Here is an 8,046-nt window from a genome sequence, read left to right on the forward strand (position 1 = left end):
GGCCCATAGTAAGCCTTTGGGTGACGTCACTGCTCAGGTTTAGACCGGGCTTTCACTTTAACCACTTGTCGACCAGCGCACAACGATATACGTCGGCAGGGCCGCCATCAGGAATTATGGGGCCCCTTACACAGCTTCAGGCATGGGCCCCCTGGAGCAGAGAACCGGTGGGGGGGGGGGGGGTGCTGCCGTAAAAAAAGGGGTGTAGCCATCCGGGGACCTCTGGGCCCTTGAATAAAAAGAAATAAAAAATATATATATAAAAATTGGCCCTTTAATAAAAAAATAAAATAAAAATATATTTTAAAAAATTTTTTTTTTATTTAATTTTTTTTTTTTTTTAAAAAGGGGGGTTGCCATCTGGGCCCCTGGGGACCTTCGGGCCCCTTACAGGTGTACTGCCTGTACCCCCCTGATGGCGGTCCTGTACGTTGGCACAATGGCACGGCTACGCAAATGTGCATACATGTACATCCCCTTTAAATCGTGGCATTGCGCGCTCGCCGCATACTCGACGTCCGCCGGTGTCCCGCGATCCTGTCACAGGGAGGCAGAATGTAAACAAGGCATCTCCCTGCTCTGCCTAGTGACAGGACACTGATCTACTTCTCCCTGTCATCGGGAGCAGTGATCGCTGTCATGTCACTTGTAGTCCACCCCCCCACAGTTAGAATCACTCCCTAGGACACACTTAACCCCTTCAGCGCCCCCTACAGGTTAACCCCTTCCCTGCAAGTGTAATTTACACAGTAATCAGTGAATTTTTATAGCACTGATCGCTGTATAAATGACAATAGTCCCAAAATAGTGTCAAAAGTGTTCGATGTGTCCACGATAATGTTGCAGTCACGATAAAAATCGTAGATCGCCGCCATTACTAGTGAAAAAAAATAATAAAAAAAATGCCATAAATATATCCCCTATTTTGTAGACACTATAACTTCTGCGCAAACCAAATAATATACGCTTATTGCGATTTTATTTTAACCAAAAATATGTAGAAGAATACGTATCGGCCTAAACTGAGGGAAAAAAAATGTTTTTAGATATTTTTGGGGGATATATATTATAGCAAAAAGTAAAAAATTTTGCTTTTTTATTTTCAAAATTCTCGCTCTATTTTTGTTTATAGCACAAAAAATAAAAACCGCAAAGGTGATCAAATACCACCAAAAGAAAGCTCTATTTGTGGGGAAAAAAAGGACGCCAATTTTGTTTGGAAACCAAGTCGCACGACCGCGCAATTGTCAGTTAAAACGAAGCAGTGCCGGATCGCAAAAAGTGGCCCGGTCATTTGGCAGCCAAATCCTCCGGGGCTGAAGTGGTTATTTGCCTCCATGGATAATGTTTAATTAGCATTTCCTCTTCTGCTTTTTTTTTCCCAATTCTGATTTTATTTTCTTGCAAGCTGATGCCCCAAAGTGAAGTGCATGTTCTAGTTGAAGCCGTACTAATGTTTTTTAAAATGATGTCAAAGTGATGTCTTTTCTTCTGCCTTTAGAAACTACAAAGTGATAGGAAATTTCAGTAGGTGGACTCATCACCTAAAGGGCATGAAGTAGATAATGACAGCTGGAATTTGATTGGGTCAGCTATGCCCTCTGGGTTTCATAAATTGGTTCCTCTGCATTCTTTTATCTTACAATCAGTCCCGCTGGATGTAAACAAACATCTTTGCAGAATTTCGGGTTACATAGTATTACGTGAATTCTGTATGCGGTTGGGCTAACATGTCAGGTCCTGTGTGCTTGGTTACAAGAATTATTATTTGTTGTGTGTCATACATGATGAAGGTTTAGATTTGTATATCAAGATATAGAAAATAGCTGATGAGATAAAAAATTAATTATCTGGTATTTGCGGAGGTTCAAGAAAAACAAGTTGTAACTGCAACAGAGGAGAAAAAAAACGATAACCGATATTTTGTTTGTTGATGGCGTCTGAGATATATTTATGTTTTTCGTTTTACAAGAAAACACAACTGCTGGCAATTCTACTCTCAATGTAATCTCATTTATAAGGTTAGGAGGCTCAATTTTGCATTTATTTGAATTTAAATTTCTCTTTTACTCATTCCATACTTAAAGCAGAGTTCCGCCAATTTTTTATTTATTTTTTAAAGTCAGCAGCTACAAATACTGCAGCTGCTGACTTTTAAAATAGGGACACTTACCCGTCCAGGGCGCCCGCGATGTTGGTGGAGGCGCCACCATCGTCGGTGAGGGAATCAGGAAGTGAAGCTTTGCGGCTTCACAGCCTGGTTCCCTACTGCGCATGTGCGACTCGCGCTGCGCGATCCCACTGGTCCCTGCTGTCTTCTGCGACCTGTGTGTCTCCCAGAAGACAGAGGTGTGGGACGGAGGAGGTATATATAGCCGCGGGTTAGACAAGTATCTGCTCCCCCCTGAAAGGTGCCAAATGTGACACCGGAGGAGATTCCGGAGATTCCAAAAAGCGGAAGTTTTATTTTTGGGTGGAACTCTGCTTTAACCATATCCAGGTTTTCATTTAACCCTTTCGCTGCCAGAGTGATTTTAGCTGGTTTTTTTTTGTACACAGGTAATTATTTTAGGTTATTATTGCATAACCCCCCCCCCCCCCCCAATATTAAATATTTTCTGAAAGCAGACACCCTAGAGAACAAAATAGTGGTAGATCAATTTTTCTATGCCCCACATGAGCAGGGGAGTATAACCTGTTAATTATTTTTATTTATTTTTTAACCACTTCCATACTGGGCACTTACGCACCTTCCTGCCCAAGCCAATTTTCAGCTTTCAGCACTGTCGCACTTTGAATGACAATTGCGCGGTCGTGCTACACTGTACCCAAACAATTTTTTTATCATTTTGTTCCCACAAATAGAGCTTTCTTTTGGTGGTATTTGATCACCTCTGCGGTTTAAAGTTTTTGCGCTATAAACAAAAGAAGAGTGACAATTTAAAAAAAAAAAACACAATATTTTTTACTTTTTTATTTAATAAATATCACAATTTTTTTTCAATTTTTTTTTTTTCCCCTCAGTTTAGGCCGATACGTATTCTTCTACATATTTTTGGTAAAAAAAAATCGCAATGATCATATATTGATTGGTTTGCGCAAAAGTTATAGCGTTTACAAAATAGGTGATAGATTTATGGCATTTTTATTTTATACATTTTTTTACTAGTATTGGCGGCGATTTGCGATTTTTTTACTGTCACCGTGACATTGCGGCGAACACATCGCACACTTTTGACACGTTTTTGGCGCCATTCACATTTATACAGTGATTAGTGCGATAAATATGCACTAATTACTGTATAAATGTGACTGGCATTCAAGGGGTTAACACTAGGGGGTGAGGGAGGGGTTAATATGTATACCTGTATTGTGTTCTAACTGTGGGGAAAGGGGGGTGACTGGGGGAGGTGACCGATCTATGTCCCTATGTACAAGAGACGCAGATCGGTCTCCTCTCTCCCCTGACAGGACGTGGAGCTCTGTGTTTATACACAGAGCTCCACGTCCCTGCTCTGTCGTTAGCGATCGCGGGTACCTGGCGGACATCGCGACCGCCAGGCACGCGCATCGGCATCTCGGGGACGCGCCGGGCGCGCGCGCGCCCCCCAGTGGCCGGAGGAATACAGGACGTCAATAGACGTCCTGTTGAATATTCAGAGTCACCGTGAAGCCGTCATTTGACGATGGCCCGGTGCTCAAGTGGTTAATTGCCTTTAGTAACAATTTAAGGTGGTTTTAAAGGCTGATGTTTTTTTACCTTTGGGGTTAACCTTCTGTGTGCAGCACCCACCCAGTCCCCCCCCCCCCAAATACTCACCTGAGCTCCCTCTCGATCCAGTGGATGTGCATGAGAGCTGAGCTTCTCCGTGGTCTCTCATTCCTCATTGGCTGAGACAGCATTATGACCCTTTGGCTCCTGTTCCTTTAATCACAGCCAGTGAGCCAATGAGGAGAGAGGGGGTGGGACTGAGCCACGGCTTCTGTGTGTCTTGTAGATGCATAGAGCGGGGCTTGGGAGCAAATGCAAGCAGCTTGCTATTACGGGCACTGGCTGAAGTGGAGGAGCCAGAAACTCCAGCAGGGGACCCAAAAAGAGGAGGATCGGGGCTGCTCTGTGCAAAATCACTGCACAGAGCAGGTAAGCTCGACGAGCAGGGCCCTCCCGTATTGCACTGCATTGTAATTGTACTGCCCCCCTCTACATTGTAAAGCGCTGTGCAAACTGTTTGTGCTATATAAATCCTGTATAATAATTTTACATTTATAAAAAAAAAAAAGAAAAATTAACCTTTAATGTCACTTTAAATAACCTGCTTCCTGAACAATGTCTTCACTCCCATGGAAAGACAATATGGGCCAATAAAACCTGTTATTTTTAGAGTGCTATCATTTATCAAGTGTCACTTATTTGTGGAACAAGACTTGCGGCTTCAAACTATGCCGTGTATTTTAATCCAGGCCTGGGAACCGTCCTCCGGGAAGCCTGTGGCCTACAAGATATTCACTTTGACCAAATGCGAGGGGTATATCAGTCAGCCTCCTTGGCCCCTCTTGCTCTCTCAAACGTTTCAGCTGTTGGTGTAGATGTCCTTGGAATGCCTCTTCTGATAATTTGATCTAATTATCACCAGTTAGCTTATGACAGTCCCGTCAAGGACCGCGTCTCTGAAAGTCATTCCGTGCATTCTCACCAATGAGAAAGGTGTCCCGCTGCCTTCAAGAAGAAGGGTGGCATTTCTGAGATGGCTCCTTCCTTGCTGGTCCCACTGGCCTCCTTGAGTCTGAGTAGCCCTATCAGCTTGCATGTTTCCAGGCTGGCAGGAGGATAATCATTTTGTTGAAGGCACAGGTGGTGTGGGTAGGAGACACACGATAGCTCTATTGGAGAAATGGAATGCGTACTTTGTAAAAACAATATCTCTATTATCATCAGCGGCTGGGGATGAATGAGCTATGACACTTTTGCTCTTTTCTGACCCATAGAGTTTTTTAGGGATAATGTTACATTTCTGCTTTGTCCACATTTTCTCTTAATTAGAGTTTTCTCTCTAAGGAACTGATAATAACCAATAACACTTCCCGGTCATCATTCTGCGGCCTTAACCCTTCCTGGTTCACAGCGTTCCACACAATTTAGAGTTTTGGGGCCAGATTCTCGTCCAGCGGCGTATCTCTGCGGCGGCGTAACGTATCCGATTTACGTTACGCCGCCGCAACTTAGACGGGCAAGTGCTGCATTCTCAAAGCACTTGCTCCGTAAGTTGTGGCGGTGTATCGTAAATCGGCTGGCGTAAGCCCACCTAATTCAAATTTGGATCAGGGGGGGCGTGTTTTATGTAAATGTACTGTGACCCGACGCGATTGACGTTTTTCACTTTTCCAGTGTGCATTGCTCCTAATACGTGGAAAGGACGTATTGGTTTTGATGTGGACGTAAATAACGTCCAGCCCCAGTCACGGACGAGTTAAGCAAACGACGCAACATTTTTAAATTTTGTCGCGGGAACGACAGCCATACTTAACATTGATACGCCGCACTTATGCCACCATATAGCAGGGGCAACTATACGCCGGGAAAAGCCTAACGTAAACGGAGTAAATTTACTGCGTCGGCCGGGCGTTCGTTCGGAAATTCGCGTTTCTTGCTGATTTACATATTCCGACGCGTAAATCAGCATACACGCCCCTAGCGGTCAGCTTAAAAATGCAGTTAGGATCCGACGGCGTAAGAGACTTACGCCAGTCGGATCCAACAGATATCTATGCGTAACTGATTCTAAGAATCAGGCGCATAGATACGACCGGCCGGACGCAGAGATACGACGGCGTATCTGGAGATACTCCTAAGAATCTGGGCCTTGGTTTCTATCCTCTCACGTTTATAATGTAGCAATGTATCTGATCTTGCTAAATACATTCATTTTTCTCTTCTTAGCTGGGTGTTTGTAGGTGTGGGTAGAGGTAGTTCCCCATGACTAAGCTCTGAGGGTCAGAGCGAAACGCATTGAGGGCGTGGTCTGGTTGGAATCCAGGCTGAGGTTGCCACTAACGCATCGATCAGAGGGATCATTCAAATGTGTAGCTAACGCGGGGCTTTTTTCATACCTAGTAATTACAGGAGCCAGGACAAGATCCCACCCAGACTGGAACACATAGCAGTGGACATTGAGGATTTATACCCCTTCTGAGAGCCTGAGAGGCTCAAAATTGGGTCTTCTGGGTCGTCCATATCCTTATCATTAGATTCCCATCATTTGATTGCCATACCCCCATCATTGGGTTCCTATTCCCCTATCATTTTGTTTCCAAGCTTCCAACATACAGTTCCCATATCTTCATCATTAGGGTCCTATACTCCCATCAAATGGTTTCCAAATCCCTATCAGTTTGGTTCCCATAACCTCATCATTAGGTTTACATATCCTCATCATTAGGTTCCTTTACTCCCATCATTTAGTCCCCATACCTGCAAACATCTGGTTTCCATACCCCTCATCATTAGGTTCCCATATCCTCATGATTAGGTTTCTATACTCCCATCATTTGGCTCACTTAACCTTGTTATTAGATGCCCACTCTCTGATCATCTGGTTCTCATACCTCCAACATCTGGTTTCCATTATTAGGTTCCCATATCATCGTCATTAGGTTCTTATACTCCCATCATTTCTTTCTCATACCCCATTATTTGGTTCACATAACGTTTTCATTAGATTCCCATGTTTTGATCCCCATACCCATATAATTGGGTTCCTAGTCTCCCCTATCATTTTGTTTTCATGCTTCCATCATATAGTTCCCATATCCTCATCATTAGGCTCCTACAGTATACTCCCATCAGTTGGTTCCCATATCCCTATCAGATTGGTTCCCATAACCCCAACATTTTATTTCCATACCTTCATCATTAGGCTCCTATATTCCCATCAGGTGGTTCCCATATCCCTATCAGATTGGTTCACATAACTCCAACATTTGATTTCCATACCTTAATCATTAGGTTTCCATATCCTCATCATTAGGTTTCTTTACTTCCATCATCAGATTTCCATACCCCCATCATTCATTCCCTTACCCCCTAACATCTGGTTCCCATACCCCCATCATTTAGTGCCCCTACCCCCTAACATCTGGTTTCCATACCCCTCATGATTAGGTTCCCATATCCTCATCATTAAGTTCCTTTACTTCCATTGTCTGGTTTTCATACCCCTCATCATTAGTTTACCATATCCTCATCATTAGGTTTCTATACTCCCATCATTTGGCTCACATAACCTCATCATTAGATGCCCACACTCTGATCATCTGGTTCCCATACCCCCATCATTTGGTTCCCATACCCTCAACATCTGGTTTCCATACGCTCCATTATTAGGTTGCCATAGGTGTGCACAGCCTATTGCACTAGGGCATGGGTCTTCAAACTATGGCTCCCCAGTTGTTCAGGAACTACAATTCCCATCATGCCTAGTCATGTCTGTGAATGTCAGAGTTTTACAATGCCTTATGGGATGTGTAGTTCCGCAACAGCTGGAGGGCCGTAGTTTGAGGATCCCTGCATTAGGGTGTGCACTCCAAAGCTCAAACACACACTACCAATCACTCGCCATGTTCATTCAGAAAGGGAAGGGGCTGATAAATACATATTTACTGGCCCCTTCCCTCACTAATCCTAAAACATCTCTGTAGGAACAGCCGGAAGGAGAGGAGAGAAGCCGGAGGTGCTGCAGAGGGAAGGAGTGGGGAGCCAGGGCAGTAGGGGGAATCTGTGCTGCACAGAATGATTAGGGTGTACCTAATCCCATCCCATGGTTCCTTTACCCCATCATTTGCTTTCTATACTGTTGTTTGATTCCCATTGCCCAATCATTAGGTTCCCATACCCTCAGGGGGTACAGATAGCCAGAGTTGGAAACCCCTAATTTACAGTAACAGTTTTCTATAGCACTATCCTGTTGGTAAAATTATACCTAAACTTCCATATTCCAACATTCATAGTTATTTGTGGTAATTGAATGCCATTTTCTTTTTACTTACTAT

The sequence above is a fragment of the Rana temporaria genome, chromosome 12, assembly GCF_905171775.1.
Source record: "Rana temporaria chromosome 12, aRanTem1.1, whole genome shotgun sequence".
In the NCBI taxonomy this organism is placed as follows: Eukaryota; Metazoa; Chordata; class Amphibia; order Anura; family Ranidae; genus Rana; species Rana temporaria.